General features: G+C 38.4%; 1 protein-coding gene across 3 annotated transcripts in view; it reads left to right on the plus strand.

Moving 5' to 3' along the window:
- The window catches only part of FAF1 (Fas associated factor 1), a 532,153-nt gene that overhangs the window by 395,403 nt on the left and 119,052 nt on the right, over positions 1 to 17,698 (plus strand). The gene's annotated exons all lie outside the window — the stretch shown is intronic.

The raw sequence follows: 17,698 nt of genomic DNA on the forward strand, positions 1-17,698 counted from the left end.
AGATCGTGACCTGGCTGAAGTCGGACGCTTAACCGACTGCGCCACCCAAGCGCCCCATAAAATTTTTTAACAGCTCATCTCAAGATTTTCTGGCACTGAATTCAAGAGAGAATTTTTTTTGCATGATTATCTATTCAAGAGTCATTAAGAAATAAAGTAGACAGTTATTTTCTACTGTTTTGCATATGACAGATTTTAAATTAAAATAGATGTTTCTTATATCAACCTTCTGTAAAAGAAGAGGCCTTTGTATTAAATATTTTGTAGTAATGGTAATTTTTTTAGGGATCTTAGGTGATATGGTCCTTAAGTATTCCTTTTTGATGATCTAATTCATAACTGGTATAGAGCATAAAGGAAAAGCCTATAGAGTCAACCTGTCCATTCAGTGCTCTTTATCAAACAGCAACTGTCTCAAGTGAGCATTTGTCAAGTGCTTTACATGAAAGCTTTAATGAGCGACTAAGATGCTAATATACTGAACTGTTGCTTTTATCTTTTGAAGATTTTCCTCCTATGTATGAGATTTCTGCTGATGCTCTCCCACATTTTCTTATCCATTAGAATGGAGGTAGGTGGGGAGATGGATTAAATAGGTAATGGGGATTAAGGAGTGACTTGGTGGGGTGCCTGAGTGGCTCAGTTGGTTGAGCATCCAACTCTTGATGTCAGCTCAGCTATGATCCTAGGGTCATGGGATTGAGCCCACATCAGGCTTCGCACTGAACGTGGAGCCTATTTGGGATTCTCTCTCTCTCTCTCTCTCTCTCTCTCTCTCTCTCTCTCTCTCTCTCTCTTTTTCTCTCTCCCCCCACCTACCCTTCTCCCCCATTAGTACTCTCTCTTAAAATAAAATAAAGTAAAATGAAAATAAAAAGGAGTGCATTTGTGATGAGCAACAGGTGTTGTATGGAAGTGCTGAATCACTACATTGTACACCTGAAACTCATATTACACTGTATGTTAAATAACTGGAATTTAAATAAAAACTTTTTAAAAAGTCAAATATGTAAATAAATTACATATAAATGTCAGCATTCCAACAGAAGCCAACCAACTCTGAAATAAATGATGCTGAAAATTTTTAATATAATAATAAAATCACATCTCCAAATTTTGCAGATAGGAAAAAATCAGGGAACATGACAGTATGAAAGAATATATATCTTTACTTCAAATCTGTACCTTAGAATAGTACATGATCTTATGCTACAATGATAATGAGGTACACTGTAGAAGTTATACAGCAGTATAATACAGTGCCAAGCATGGTGCTAATCGTAACACCTTGTTATGTGACTGATGTGAGTCTGATATTGCTGTTATAATTTATTTTAGGAAACATTTTGCCTTATCCTTAATGGGGGGCGGGGTGGATAAAGGAAAAACTAATTTTGACTCTGAAGCACATAAAAGGGAGAAAATAAAGTAATATTAATTAATCTGCTGACCAGTTCAAAAGGTATCATTATCTTCATTTTATATGTGAGAAAGCTAACTAACGCTCAGAACAATTAAGTTATCTAAAGAAACAACTAGTAAGTGACAAAATCAGGTTCATTTGACTCCTAAGCGTGTTCTTCCCTACAGTATTATGCTGCTTGCAATAATTCCTACTTTCTTTAATATGTTAATATTTGAGTATTTTACACCTCTTCTAAATCACATTTTCAGTCAGTGGGTGGTGACAGGATGAAATTATGTAAAAACTGCAGTATGCTAAAAATGATGAGGGAAGCTTAGAATCATGAACTTGTGGACCAATACCTGCTTATTTTGAGGGTCCAAATGACTTATGATGGTAGAAGCACATTGAAAGAGGCCTTGGAGACCATTATAATTCAACTGTCTTTTTTTTTAGTTTATTTATTTTTGAGAGAGAGGGAGAAACAGAGCATGAGCAGGGGAGGGGCAGAGAGAGAGGAAGACAGAATCCAAAGCAGGCTCCAGGCTCCGCGCTGTCAGCACAGAGCCTGATGCGGGACTTAAACTCACTAACTGTGAGATCATGACCTGAGCCCAAGTCAGAGGCTTAACCGACTGAACCACCCAGGCGCCCCCCAACTGTCTTAATTAAACTGATTTCAGAAGTAGTTGGGAGAGGAAAAGAAAAGTTGTATGGTCAACATTATCGTAGTGGAGATAAAGGTTACTGAAGCATAAATTGGCTTATTCATGCAACAAATATAATTAGTCAGTAGGTGCTAGGAATGCAGAGGTGAATAAGAGATGATTTCTCTCCTATTGGCTGTCCAAGAGTACCATTATGGAACACAAAGTTCTCCCTGACTTCTGGGCCCCCTTTCCCTTCTCTCATTCTCTCCAGTACTTAATCTGAACCACTAAAATTCAGGCCCCAGTTAGATGCCAGATTATGTTTCCTGTTTAGGGGCCTTGATTTATCAAAGCCAAATATCCTTATTAAGGACACAAACCATGTCTTACCTTGTCATATGTTTAGTAGGTCCTTCTAAATATTGACTGATTGATAAAAGGCAGAACACAGAAGAAATATTTTTTTTGATTTAACATAATTTGCTCTCTTATATGGCCCCTGAAAATGAATCTTCTCTTTACATTTCTAGAGAAGGAATTTTTCCATTTTATAAGAAATTGGATTAGATATTCTCTGTTATTCCTCCCAACTAAGATTTGTATGAGGTACTTAAAATAACTGTTTATTTCTTACTAGTGGTGAGAATAAGACAGCCAATTATCTATTTATGATTATTGCCCATCCCAAAAAAATGTGTGAACTGTCAGTGCCTCAATGCCTTTTCACTTGAGTGATTTATGGGTAACAATAAGGAGATAAATTAAGTTACTTGGTTTTGGGGTACCTGGGTAGCTCAGTCGGTTAAGAATCAGACTCTTGATTTCAGCTCAGGTCATGATCTCACACTTCATGAGTTTGGGCCCTGCATCAGGCTCTGCACTGATAGCTCAGTGCTTGGGATTCTCTCTCGCCCCTTTCTCTATGCTCCTCCCCACCCCCCACTTGTACTCACTCTCTCTCTCTCTCTCTAGCTCTCAAATAAATAAATAAACTTTTAAAAAAAGTTATTTCGTTTTTTTAAACTCTGACTCCTGGGGCACCTGGGTGGCTCAGTCGGTTAAGCAGCCAACTTTGGCTCAGGTCATGATTTTACAGTTCGTGGGTTTAAGCCCTGAGTCAGGCTCTATGCTGACAGCTTGGAACTTGGAGCCTGCAACCTGCTTCCGATTCTGTGTCTCCCTCTCTTTCTGTCCCTGCCCAGCTCACTCTCTCTCTCTGTCTCAAAAATAGAATAAATTCTGACTCCTTATCTATTGAGACATTTAACAGTTTACTGTTACTAAGAAGTCTAATAAGCTTCAAAAAGACCAGGGATGTTTTTTAGATTAAATCTTCCCAAAATCTCACCTGTGGTTTTTTTTTTAATTTGCCTTTAGTTTGGCTGTGTTCTAACATGCGTATAGTATTGCATTTTCATGGAGAAACATTATACCATACTTTTACAAAACAATTGGTATAGGGACTCCTGGATGGCTCAGTTGGTTAACTGTCAACTCCTGATTTCAGCTCAGGTCATGATCTCAATTTATGAAATCAAGCCTCATGTAGAGCTTCACACTGACAGCACAGAGCCTGCTTGGGATTCTCTCTCTCTCTCTGCCCTTCCCCCATGCTCTTTCTTGCTCTCTCTCTCAAAATAATTTTTAAAAAGTGACTGATCCATATTACTAATGTGGATCAGTAGTCATTAAATGATTCTATCCTTTTACCCTATGTTTTCACTTCACAGACTTTCACTTCACTTCATAGGAAATACTTCATGTTAAATTATCCCAGTATTATTCATAATAATAAAAACTAGAAAGAAAAATCTAGCTATAGGTGAACATTTGTGAATGTGACAATATATACATCTAATCAATGGAATATTATTCAAACACTTAAGTAACATGCCAGTTCATTACTATGGCGTAAAAGGCTTAAAAATGGTATTCACTCATATAGTGATTACCACAAAAAGGAAAAGGTATATTTGAATGAAACACTGATAAGAAGTAGACAGATGTTATTAGCATTGTGTTAAAAGTTTATGGAATTTATATTACATGTAATTTTTCTTTATTTTTGTAATGGACTTACTGTCTTTCAAATTTGATATTTATTTCATGATTAGCTAATATATTGACATTAAGCAAAACTCAAAAGGCATAAAAAGGTATGAAATGAAAAGTCTCATACTTACCCCTGTTAGTTACCCTCCTAGAAGCACTGTTGTAAGTTTCTCATTTATCCATCCAGAGACTATTTTATATATAAACAAGCCAAAGCTAATATGTACTTACTTTTCACCTGTTTTATACCATGGTAGAACTGGTAAACACCATTCAACACCTTGCTTTTTCCACTAACATTATATGTTTTTTTTTTCAGTATATGAAGTTCATTGTCAAATTGGTTTCCATACAACACCCAGTGCTCATCCCAAAAGGTGCCCTCCTCAATACCCATCACCCACCCTCCCCTCCCTCTCACCCCCCATCAACCCTCAGTTTGTTCTCAGTTTTTAACAGTCTCTTATGCTTTGGCTCTCTTCCACTCTAACCTCTTTTTTTTTTTCCTTCCCCTCCCCCATGGGTTTCTGTTAAGTTTCTCAGGATCCACATAAGAGTGAAAACATATGGTATCTGTCTTTCTCTGTAGGACTTATTTCACTCAGCATAACACTCTCCAGTTCCATCCACGTTGCTACAAAGGGCCATATTTCATTCTTTCTCATTGCCACGTAGTACTCCATTGTGTATATAAACCACAATTTCTTTATCCATTCATCAGTTGATGGACATTTAGGCTCTTTCCATCATTTGGCTATTGTTGAGAGTGCTGCTATAAACATGGGGTACAAGTGCCCCTATGCATCAGTACTCCTGTATCCCTTGGGTAAATTCCTAGCCGTGCTATTGCTGGGTCATAGGATAGGTCTATTTTTAATTTTTTGAGGAACCTCCACACTGTTTTCCAGAGCGGCTGCACCAGTTTGCATTCCCACCAACAGTGCAAGAGGGTTCCCGTTTCTCCACATCCTCTCCAGCATCTATAGTCTCCTGATTTGTTCATTTTAGCCACTCTGACTGGTGTGAGGTGGTATCTGAGCGTGGTTTTGATTTGTATTTCCCTGATGAGGAGTGATGTTGAGCATCTTTTCATGTGCCTGTTGGCCATCCGGATGTCTTCTTTAGAGAAGTGTCTATTCATGTTTTCTGCCCATTTCTTCACTGGGTTATTTGTTTTTCGGGTGTGGAGTTTGGTGAGCTCTTTATAGATTTTGGATACTAGCCCTTTGTCTGATATGTCATTTGCAGATATCTTTTCCCATTCCATTGGTTGCCTTTTAGTTTTGTTGGTTGTTTCCTTTGCTGTGCAGAAGCTTTTTATCTTCATAAGGTCCCAATAGTTCATTTTTGCTTTTCATTCCCTTGCCTTTGGGGATGTGTCAAGTAAGAAATTGCTGCAGCTGAGGTCAGAGAGGTCTTTTCCTGCTTTCTCCTCTAGGGTTTTGATGGTTTCCTGTCTCACATTCAGGCTCTTTATCCATTTTGAGTTTATTTTTGTGAATGGTGTGAGAAAGTGGTCTAGTTTCAACCTTCTGCATGTTGCTGTCCAGTTCTCCCAGCACCATTTGTTAAAGAGACTGTCTTTTTTCCATTGGATATTCTTTCCTGCTTTGTCAAAGATTAGTTGGCCATCCTTTTGTGGGTCTAGTTCTGGGGTTTCTATTCTATTCCATTGGTCTATGTGTCTGTTTTTGTGCCAAAACCATGGTGTCTTGATGATTACAGCTTTGTAGTAGAGGCTAAAGTATGGGATTGTGATGCCTCCTGCTTTGGTCTTTCTCAAAATTGCTTTGGCTATTTGGGGCCTTTTGTGGTTCCATATGAATTTTAGGATTGCTTGTTCTAGTTTGGAGAAGAATGCTGGTGCAATTTTGATTGGGATTGCATTGAATGTGTAGATAGCTTTGGGTAGTATTGACATTTTGATAATATTTATTCTTCCAATCCATGAGCATGGAATGTTTTTCCATTTCTTTATATCTTCTTCAATTTCCTTCATAAGCTTTCTATAGTTTTCAGCATACAGATCTTGTACATCTTTGGTTAGATTTATTCCTAGGTATTTTATGCTTCTTGGTGCAATTGTGAATGGGATCAGTTTCTTTATTTATCTTTCTGTTGCTTCATTATTAGTGTATAAGAAAGCAACTGATTTCTGTACGTTGATTTTGTATCCTGCAACTTTGCAAAATTCATGTATCAGTTCTAGCAGACTTCTGGTAGAATCTATCGGATTTTCCATGTATAATATCATGTCATCTGCAAAAAGCGAAAGCTTGACTTCATCTTTGCCAATTTTGATGCCTTTGATTTCCTTTTGTTGTCTGATTGCTGATGCTAGCACTTCCAACACTATGTTAAACAACAGCGGTGAGAGTGGACATCCCTGTCGTGTTCCTGATCTCAGGGAAAAAGCTCTCAGTTTTCCCCATTGATCCTCCCCATCATTGAGGATGATATTAGCTGTGGGCTTTTCATAAATGGCTTTTATGATCTTTAAGTATGTTCCTTCTATCCCGACTTTCTCAAGGGTTTTTATTAAGAAAGGGTGCTGAATTTTGTCAAAGGCCTTTTCTGCATCACTTGACAGGATCATATGGTTCTTTTCTTTTCTTAATGTGATGTGTCACATTGATTTGCGAATGTTGAACCAGCCCTGGTTCATCAAGTGAATCCCACTTGATCATGGTGAATAATTCTTTTTATATGCTGTTGAATTCAATTTTCTAGTATTATTATTGAGAATTTTTGCATCCATATTCATCAGGGATATTGGCCTGTAGTTCTCTTTTTTTACTGGGTCTCTGTCTGGTTTAGGAATCAAAGTAATAGTGGCTTCATAGAATGAGTCTGGAAGTGTTCCTTCCCTTTCTATTTTTTGGAATAGCTTGAGAAGAATAGGTATTATCTCTGCTTTAAATGTCTGGTAGAACTCCCCTAGGAAGCCATCTGGTCCTGGACTCTTATTTGTTGGGAGATTTTTGATGACTGATTCAATTTCTTCGCTGGTTATGGGTCTGTTCAAGCTTTCTATTTCCTCCTGTTTGAGTTTTGGAAGTGTGTGGGTGTTTAGGAATTTGTCCATTTCTTCCAGGTTGTCCAGTTTGTTGGCATATAATTTTTCATAGTATTCCCTGATACTTGCTTGTATCTCTGAGGGATTGGTTGTAATAATTCCATTTTCATTCATGATTTTATCTATTTGGGTCATCTCCCTTTTCTTTTTGAGAAACCTGCCTAGAGGTTTATCAATTTTGTTCATTTTTTCAAAAAACCAACTCTTGGTTTCGTTGATCTGCTCTACAGTTTTTTTAGATTCTATATTGTTTATTTTATTTCTCTTCTGCTGCTGGATTTAGGCTGTCTTTGCTGTTCTGCTTCTATTTCCTTTAGGTGTGCTATTAGATTTTGTATTTGGGACTTTTCTTGTTTCTTGACATAGGCCTGGATTGCAATGTATTTTCCTCTGAGGACTGCCTTCGCTGCATCCCAAAGTGTTTGGATTGTTGTATTTTCATTTTCATTTGTTTCCATCTATTTTTTAATTTCTTCTCTAATTGCCTGGTTGACCCATTCATTCTTTAGTAGGGTGTTCTTTAACCTCCATGCTTTTGCAGGTTTTCCAGACTTTTTCCTGTGGTTGATTTCAAGCTTCATAGTATTGTTGTCTGAAAGTATGCATGGTATGATTTCAATTCTTGTGTACTTATGAAGCGCTGTTTTGTGACCCAATATTTGATCTATCTTGGAGAATGTTCCATGTGCACTCGAGAAGAAAGTATATTCTGTTGCTTTGGGATGCAGAGTTCTAAATATATCTGTCAAGTCCATCTGATCCAATGTATCATTCAGGGCCCTTGTTTCTTTATTGACCATGTGTCTAGATGATCTCTCCATTTCTGTAAGTGGAGTGTTAAAGTCCCCTGCAAATACCACATTCTTATCAATAAGGTTGCTTATGTTTGTGAGTAATTGTTTTATATATTTGGGAGCTCCCGTATTCGGCGCATATACATTTATAATTGTTAGCTCTTCCTGATGGATAGACCCTGTGATTATTATATAATGCCCTTCTTCATCTCTTGTTACAGCCTTTAATTTAAAGTCTAGTTTGTCTGATATAAGTATGGCTACTCCAGCTTTCTTTTGACTTCCAGTGGCATGATAAATAGTTCTCCATCCCCTCACTCTCAATCTGAAGGTGTCCTCAGGTCTAAAATGAGTCTCTTGTAGACAGCAAATGATGGGTCTTGTTTTTTTATCCATTCTGATACCCTATGTCTTTTGGTTGGAGCATTTAGTCCATTTACATTCAGTGTTATTATAGAAAGATATGGGTTTAGAGTCATTGTGATGTCCGTAGGTTTCATGCTTGTAGCGATGTCTCTGGTACTTTATCTCACAGGCTTCCCCTTAGGATCTCTTGTAGGGCTGGTTCAGTGGTGACGAATTCCTTCAGTTTTTGTTCGTTTGGGAAGACCTTTATCTCTCCTTCTATTCTAAATGACAGACTTGCTGGATAAAGGATTCTCGGCTGCATATTTTTTCTGTTCATCACATTGAAGATCTCCTGCCATTCCTTTCTGGCCTGCCAAGTTTCAGTAGAGAGATCTGTCACGAGTCTTATTGGTCTCCCTTTATATGTTAGAGTACGTTTATCCCTAGCTGCTTTCAGAATTTTCTCTTTATCCTTGTATTTTGCCAGTTTCACTATGATATGTCGTGCAGAAGATTGATTCAAGTTACGTCTGAAGGGAGTTCTCTGTGCCTCTTGGATTTCAATGCCTTTTTCCTTCCCCAGTTTAGGGAAGTTCTCAGCTATAATTTCTTCAAGTACCCCTTCAGCACCTTTCCCTCTCTCTTCCTCCTCTGGAATCCCAATTATGCATAGATTATTTCTCTTTAGTGCATCACTTAGTTCTCTAATTTTCCCCTCATACTCCTGGATTTTCTTATCTTTTTCTCAGCTTCTTCTTTTTCCGTAATTTTATCTTCTAGTTCACCTATTCTCTCCTCTGCCTCTTCAATCCGAGCCGTAGTTGTCTCCATTTTATTTTTCAGCTCGTTGATAGCATTTTTTAGCTCCTCCTGGCTGTTCCTTAGTCCCTTGATCTCTGTAGCAATAGATTCTCTGCTGTCCTTTATACTGTTTTCAAGCCCAGCAATTAATTTTATGACTATTATTCTAAATTTACTTTCTGTTATATTGTTTAAATCATTTTTGATCAGTTCGTTAGCTGTTGTTATTTCCTGGACATTTTTCTGAAGGGAATTCTTCCGTTTCGTCATTTTGGATAGTCCCTGGAGTGGTGCAGGACTGCAGGGCAGTTCCCCTGTGCTGTCTTGAATAAATTGCGTTGGTGGACGGGGCCGCAGTCAGACCTGATGTCTGCCCCCAGCCCACCGCTGGGGCCACAGTCAGACTGGTGTGTGCCTTCTCTTCCCCTCTCCTAGGGGCGGGATTCACTGTGGGGTGGCATGGCCCGTCTGGGCTACTTGCACACTGCCAGGCTTGTGGTGCTGGGGATCTGGCGTATTAGCTGGGGTGGATCGGCAAGGTGCACAGGGGCAGGAGGGGCAGGCTCAGCTTGCTTTTCCTTCGGAGATCCGCTTCGGGAGGGGCCCTGCGGCACCAGGAGGGAGTCAGACCCGCCAGAGGGATGGATCCGCAGAAGCACAGCGTTGGGTGTTTGCGTGGTGCAAGCAAGTTCCCTGGCAGGAACCAGTTCCCTTTGGGATTTTGGCTGGGGGATGGGCGAGGGAGATGGCGCTGGCGAGGGCCTTTGTTCCCCACCAAGCTGAGCTCTGTCATCCAGGGCTCAACAACTCTCCCTCCCGTTGTCCTCCAGCCCTCCCGTTCTCCAAGCAGAGCTGTTAGCTTATAACCTTCCAGATGTCAAGTCCCACTTGCTGTCGGAACACACTCCGTCTGGCCCCTCCGCTTTTGCAAGCCAGACTCAGGGGCTCTGCTTGGCCGGCGGGCCGCCCCTCCACCCCGGCTCCCTCCCACCAGTCCGTAGAGCGCACACTGCCTCTCTACCCTTCCTACCCTCTTCCCTGGGCCTCTCGTCTGCACTTGGCTCCGGAGACTCCATTCTGCTAGTGTTCTGGCGGTTTTCTGGGTTATTTAGGCAGGTGTAGGTGGAATCTAAGTGATCAGCAGGACGCACGGTGAGCCCAGTGTCCTCCTATGCCGCCATCTTCCCAGGATCCTCTCTAACATTATATGTTAAAGATATTCCATATCAGTTCGTAAAGAACTCTTTCTGCTTTATGGGTAAATATCCCTTTAAATTTCCAAAGATACTATAATTTATTTAATGAGATCCTACTGAAGGGCATCCAGTATTACAGTTCTGTAGTAAGAGTACACATAGGTGATTTCCTACATAAAAACATATCTAAACTAAATTCCCAAATGTAGGAGTGCTAGGTTAAGAGTATGTGTGTATTTTTTAACAGATGAACATAGGGGAAAAGAGAGAGGCAAACCATAAAACAGACTTTTAACTATAGAGAACACTGAGGGTTGCTGCAGGGGAGGTGGGCGGGGGAGATGGGTTAAATAGGTGATGGGGATTAAGCAGAGCACATGTGATGAGCACTGGGTGTTGTATGTAAGTGATGACTCACTAAATCCTACACCTGAAAATAATATTACACTGTATGTTAACTAACTGGAATTTAAATTAAAACTTGGAAGAAAAAAAAGAGTATGTGTGTATTTTTAATTTTCATAGATACTGGCAAATTGCCCACAAGGGAGTTGGCACAAATTTCACTCCGTCTAACAGTGTACAATACTTGCTTTATTAAGCTGACAGATGAAAAATAGTTTCTTAGTGTAGCTTTATTTTTTTAAGTTTATTTATTTATTTAAGTAATCTCCACAACCAACATGGGGCTCAAACTCATGATCCCTAGATCAAGAGTCACATGCTCCACCCACTGAGCCAGCCAGGCACCCCTCTTAGTGTAGCTTTAATTAGAAGTTAACTCATTTTGAGTTATTTTGAGTGTCTTTTCACATGTTTATGAGCCACTGCTATTTCCATTTCTGGGAGCTGTCTTTATATATTGTTTGTTGATCTTTTCCTTATTGTTTTATAAGAGTTCTGTATATTAGGGAACTTTGCCCTTTTTCTGTGGTTTGAAATTCAGAATTTTTTCCCCTGTTCATCATTTATCTTTTGGCCTTGTTAAGCTATTTTTTACCATATAGAAATAGTCAAAACTATCAGTTTTGTTTTTTATGCTTCACTCTGCTCCAGCTATACTAACCTTATTTTTACCTTTAAAATATGCTATCGAGGTGTTGGTATTTGCTGTTCTTTCTGCCTGAAATTCTCTTCCCAGAGATACGTGTTTCACTTCCTCCTTCACCTCTTTTGAGTCTTTGACCAAATACCAACTTTTCAGTGAGACTATTTTGTATTGCAGGCTCCCTTTCCCTGCTTTGTTTTTCCTTTATCACCTGTAGCTCACAGGCTTTAAGAGTATTTTTAGTTGTCTCATAGAGACATTGCAGCTCACACAAACAAGTGAGAATTAACATCTTCAGCATGGTCATCACCTCAGGAGACTAGACACATGGTCCACTGAAGCTGCCATTGTCCAAAACATTTTGGGGACAACTTCCTTAAGAACTTCATTCAGAGACAGCTTAAAGCTTTACAAGGAAAGCAGTCCTGTGCCCTGAAAATGTGTTTCTCAGTGTAGTCCATTAACCCCTAATATAAAAATCACCTGATGTGGGTTGGCAGCTTATTAAAATGGGCAGTTTCCTGGGCCTTTCCCCAGATCTACTGAATCAGAATCTCTGGGGAATGGGGCTGAGGAACCTGCCTTTTAAAATGGGGCTCAGTCAGTTGAGCATCCGGCTCGATTTCGGCCCAGGTCATGATCCTAAGGTTGTGGGATCAAGCCCCATGTCAGGACTTAAGATTCTCTCGCTCCCTCTCACTCTCTCTCCAAAATAAACAAACTCCCTAGGTGATTCCTAAGCCATTAAAGCTTAAAGATCACGGCCTGTATAGTCAGTGTCCCCCAGCTTAGTCACATACCTTTTCCTCACTCAGTTTGAATCATACTTGACTATTTCCAAAAATCAAAACTACCCTCAAAGGACAAAGGGTGTACCAGAGGTGCTGAAGATCATTCCCAATACAAACTCCAGAACTGAGCTAAACAATGGGATAGGAATGCAGACGTGGAAATGGTGTTACAGTAGGAAACAAAACTCTTTGGCCTGATTTTGGTATGCTTGGCAGTGCTAGTAACTTGATAAGTCTCACTTCACACATTAAAGGACCTTGGCTTTAATTTTCTTATTAAAGGGAAAAGCAGAAGAAAGAATGGCTAGATAGGCAGATGATCTCAAGGGTTCTTTCCTTTATGTTCTGGTTTTTCTACTGATATGCATAAATGTGGTTAAACAAACCCACATGTATGCACATGTGTGAGTAATGAGGATTATTACTCTAGCAAAAACAGCTTGTTTGGTCTGTTTTAAAGGGAAGAGACTTTGGAGTGCCTGGGTGAGTCAGTTTGTTAAGTGTCCAACTCATGATTTCAGCTCAGGTCATGATCTCATGGTTTGTGAGTTTGAGCCCCACATTGGGCTCTCTGCTATCAGCATGGAGCCTGCTTCAGGTCCTCTGTTCCCCTCTTTCTCTGCCTCTCTCTCTCTCTCTCAAAAATAAATAAGCATTAAAATTTTTTTTATAAATAAAGAGAAGAACCTTAAACCAAAGTAACTTAAGAAGTAGTATAAAATTAGCAGCTATAGCTAAGAAAATGTATACATAGATTCTGCCTTAAACTATTTGGTAATATTGGAGAAGTCCCATAGCACTGTTGAACATGAATATCTTCTGCTTAGTAACCTCTCATTTTGAAGAAATGGTTCACACTTTATCAGAAAGACAATTAATGTTAGTTTAATGGCTCAAGGGTAAGCGGCCAGAAATTTTAATACTGATTCTTGGTTTTAAATCAGTTAACACTGCTAAACATAAATACATTTAAAAAAAATTTTTTTTAATCTTTATTTTGAGAGAGAGACAGTGTGAGCATGGGAGGAGCTGAGGGATGGGAGACACAGAATCAGAAGCAGGCTTCAGGCCCTGAGCTGTCAGCACAGAGCCTGACACAGGGCTCGAACTCACGAATGTGAGATCACGACCTGAGCCAAAATCGGATGCTTAACTGACTGAGCCACCCACGCGCCCCAGTAAATACATTTTTTAATAATGATTATAGTTCTGTTTCCTTTTTGTTTTACTTCATTTTTTTTTTATTAGAGATGAGTAAGTTTGGGAAAACAGACTCTGATTGCATTTAGCTACATAATTGTGTTGTGCCTATCATATCCACTTTTAAATGTGTAAGGTTTTGTAGTATTACACAGCTGTAGCATCATGTCTTTTCTTATTTTCCAAATATTAATACTTCCCCTTTCATTCTCTAAATGAAAATAAAACCAGTGACTATTTTGGGTTTTAGTCAACAATTCTTACTATGCAAAAAATCTTTCTGGGGCGCCTGGGTGGCTCAGTCGGTTGAACGTCTGACTTCAGCTCAGGTCATGATCTCGCGGTCCGTGAGTTCAAGCCCCGCGTTGGGCTCTGTGCTGACAGCTCGGAGCCTGGAGCCTGTTTCCGATTCTGTGTCTCCCTCTCTCTCTGACCCTCCCCCATTCATGCTCTGTCTCTCTCTGTCTCAAAAATAAATAAACGTTAAAAAATATATATATATTTTTTTTTAAATCTTTCAGTGTTAGCCCCTAGGTATAAGCTATCATTTGATTTTTTTTTTGTTTTTTGATTCTTTTTTAAATTTTTAAATGTTTACTTATTTTGAACGACAGAAAGAGACAGACAGAGACAGAGCACAAGCGGGGGAAGGAAAGAGAAAGAGAGGATGACACCAAATCTGAAGCAGGCTCCAGGCTCCAAGCTGTCAGCACAGAGCCCAACACAGGGCTCAAACTCACAAACCATGAGACCATGACCTGAACTAAAGTCAGATGCTTAGCCAACTGAGCCACCTAGGCACCCCAAAAGCTTTTATTTTAATCCTGAAAGTATAGTTATGATAAAAATGTTAAATATCATTATGCAATTAGTAATAAAATAGCTACCAATTTGAAGGGATACCATATATTGAACATAATTCTGATGCTTTTTGTATCTTACAATAATATAAATGTTTTAAATGTAAGTATTACTCCCATTTTACATCTGAGGTTCCTTGGGAACCTCAATATTACATATTGAAATGTAATAATCAGGAAGCCTCACAGAGTCATTAGCAGTTTTTAGCCTCCATTTTTTATCAGATGTGCATCCTTTCGTATTATCTGGTATACAGTAGATAGTAAATGTTTGTGGAATCTCACCATTCCTAAATTGCTGTGTTTCTTCTATTATGTATCTTATACTGGAGTACAACTTAGTAAAAGTCAGTGAGTCATTTAATTATGAATTTGATTGAGAGAAACTAAACTATATCCTGTTTTGAATTAAAATGAGATTACTTTTTCCCATATCTGATTTATTAGTAATCCTGGTTTCCATTAGCAACATAGAAAAGTACTATGCTTCAGAGACTGAAAATTTTACTAATGATTAATATATGCTAGCCATTAGATGTTCTGCTTTTTTTCTTCCCAAACTTTAGATTAAAAGATAAGATTGTATCTAATTTTAGATTTCTAAGAGCAAGAACTGGTGAATATGAGCTACTAATTATATTTTGTTTCATCAGCAAGGCCAAAGTTTGAGACTTCCCACTCACTTCCCCCACCACTACCATCACCCAGCCCCCACCAATGAATTGCTTTATTATACTTGATTTGTGATTAACTGTTTTCTCTTCATTCATTTTCTCAACCTTTCCTTCTTTTTCCCCTTCCTCCTTACCTCCCTTCCTCCCACCTTCATTCTTTGTCTTTTAAATTTGTCACTTTAGCTTTTTGTTTTGGGGGGTTGATTCCTCTTAATTAGATATATGAGGAGTAAATTGTTTCATTTATTTAAAGCTTTTATAATTAAAAAACAAAGCCATTTCTCCTTGCCAGGGAACAGTTGCCATTGCTTCCCCTTCTGGGTTTGAGATTGTAGGAATCCAATTGTTGTGGAAACCATTTATCCCTTTGTGACACCTGACTCTCTTGAACACCGTATGCAGTTAGGCTGACAAGTTTGGTGCTGCCATTAGATGCACTGGCACACTTTTAGCTCTTTAAAAGGGAAGAAAATGCCACACAATTCTGAAAACCACATTTTTTTTCTTGAAACAATTTGTTTTTCCCTTGTCTGTTTTTGTGCTAATGTTCTGAAATGGATTTTTGCTGTTGGTAGTATGCTATGAATGGTAACTTTGTGCTGTGAATAGATGTTGAGAGGAAGAAATGGAGTCTCCTAGCCATGAGAAGGATGTGATATCTGTGTGGCAAAGTTCTTGTAAATTGTAATAGAAGGAACTGACAAGCAGGAATTTTGTAATTTGGGACTTGGCTGTCCATTGGCCCTATATGCTCTCATTGATTGTAATTTGAAAATCTCAAAGTAAACATGATTCAGATCTTAGGAAGATTAATTAGATTAATTAAAAATTTAACAAAGTCTCTCTTTGATTAGAACAAATTGTTAGTTAAGGCCACTAGAAAGCATCAACTGGCTGCAGGATTCCTGTGTATTTCTCCACGACTTCCAAAACATTAGAATGATTTGCCAATACCTGCTAGAAAACTGATCACTTTGTTGTTTTTTATAGTTAATTGAACAGCTAATGTGCCTTTGAAGGCTGTATTTCTCTTGAATACACTTTGTGAAGTTTTGAAATGTGTGTTGTGTATTAATTTAAACTCAAGAAGTTACCTCTATTTTCATAATTATTTTCCCTTCTAGCTCGTTTTCATAAAAAGACAATTTGGGAAGTACACAATTTCCAGGCAAATTGTCTTGAAATTGAATACTTTAAACCACTAAGCTAACCAGCGTGTCTGCCTGCTTTCTCTCTTTTCTCCTTCCTTCCTTCCTGGCTTCTTTCTTCCCTTCCTTTTTTGGGGGTATCCTGTTTAGGTAGTATTTAATACACTTGTGAGGCTAGTGCTATGATGGGCATCTACTGTGATATCCACTTAATCCATTGGTGTGAAAGCAACAAGGACTTATTTTCTCCCTTTTGTAAGGAATGACATTCCAGCTGTTTTTTGACATTTTTAAATTCAGAGGTTGCCAACGATCAAATCAGGGTCAAGATTGACCTCAAATATTTTAGTAACAACAGAAAGAAAAATGACATCCTAACGTTCTAGTGTCTTGATCTACACATCTCCATTGATGAATTAAAACTATATGAGTGTGAAATTTTGTACTGGAGGCTTAGGCTGCTTGAGCACCTTTTATTGTATAATAGTTCTGGAATGTGAAGATCTGAATTTTCATGGGAGCACTGATATTTCATGGCCAACAATTGATTTCTTAGGGCCTTGTCATTTCAAATTGCCATGAGATCTGGTTATTGCTGCTCTAAATATATATATATATGAAACTGCCTCCCAGTGAACTTATTGCTGTGGTGCTAACTTGCCTTGACACTCTTGCTGACAGCTCTCGTGGCCCTTAACATGGTCTACTTCCTGTAGTCACAGCACAGGTTTTGTGGAGGATTCAGCCTAAATTTCTGGAATGAATTTCTATAGACAAGAGATATATGGGCTTTAAAAATTAAGAGGTTTGATTCTGTTTTGAATTTGGATATCAAATGAATCTGAGCACATGACATTTTAATGCCATTTGTCTTTTCAAATAGATTTACCTTCTAATGCATGTGACAACAGGATTTTGCTCATCAGCTAGAACATACATTTCAGAGGAGTTGTTACCTAAAATATTATCATAAGGCATAAGAAAACACACGATTTAAGTTGCCTTTCATGAACATAATTAAGAATTAATAAGCCAGTACCAGTGGCTAGTCCCCAGAATTTCCACTGTTTTGCCTTTTGTGACCTGTGTTATTAAAAGTCCATTATTTTTACAGACTTTATTAAATTGGATCTTATTAAAGCATTCTATATTTGCATTTGGTCTTTCATAATTCATTATTATTATGACATTTACTTTTTACCATCAGATCTGAAAACATATCATAAGCTACCCTTTTCTCTTGAAAGAAATGCTAATTTCAAACAGTCCTCTAATAGAAGAGAAAAGCTTTATCAGTTTTTTCATTTATTCCAGATCGTGTTAAGAATACTAATGCTAGACTTCAGTATGCTAATATCTCTGAGCTTTTTTGGTCAAAAGCTTAGAATTATTATTTTTATCTCATGGTAAGTATGAAACTAGAAGGCCCACTACTACTGGAAAAAACACAATTCTAAAGTACAATTCTTGATTCTAAAGACTTGTGAAAATGTTGCTAAATCCTGTTTAGTCTAGGATGCTGCCAGTCAATTTAACTTTGTACCACACGGTATTTGTCCTATTTAAGAAATTCTTTCCTCTTAAAATTCATTTTGTTTGTTTTTCTCATTGTTTGGGGCAGTATAGCTTGCAATGTTTAAGACTAAGAATCCTAT

This window comes from Neofelis nebulosa, chromosome 2 (assembly GCF_028018385.1).
Source record: "Neofelis nebulosa isolate mNeoNeb1 chromosome 2, mNeoNeb1.pri, whole genome shotgun sequence".
Classification (NCBI taxonomy): domain Eukaryota; kingdom Metazoa; phylum Chordata; class Mammalia; order Carnivora; family Felidae; genus Neofelis; species Neofelis nebulosa.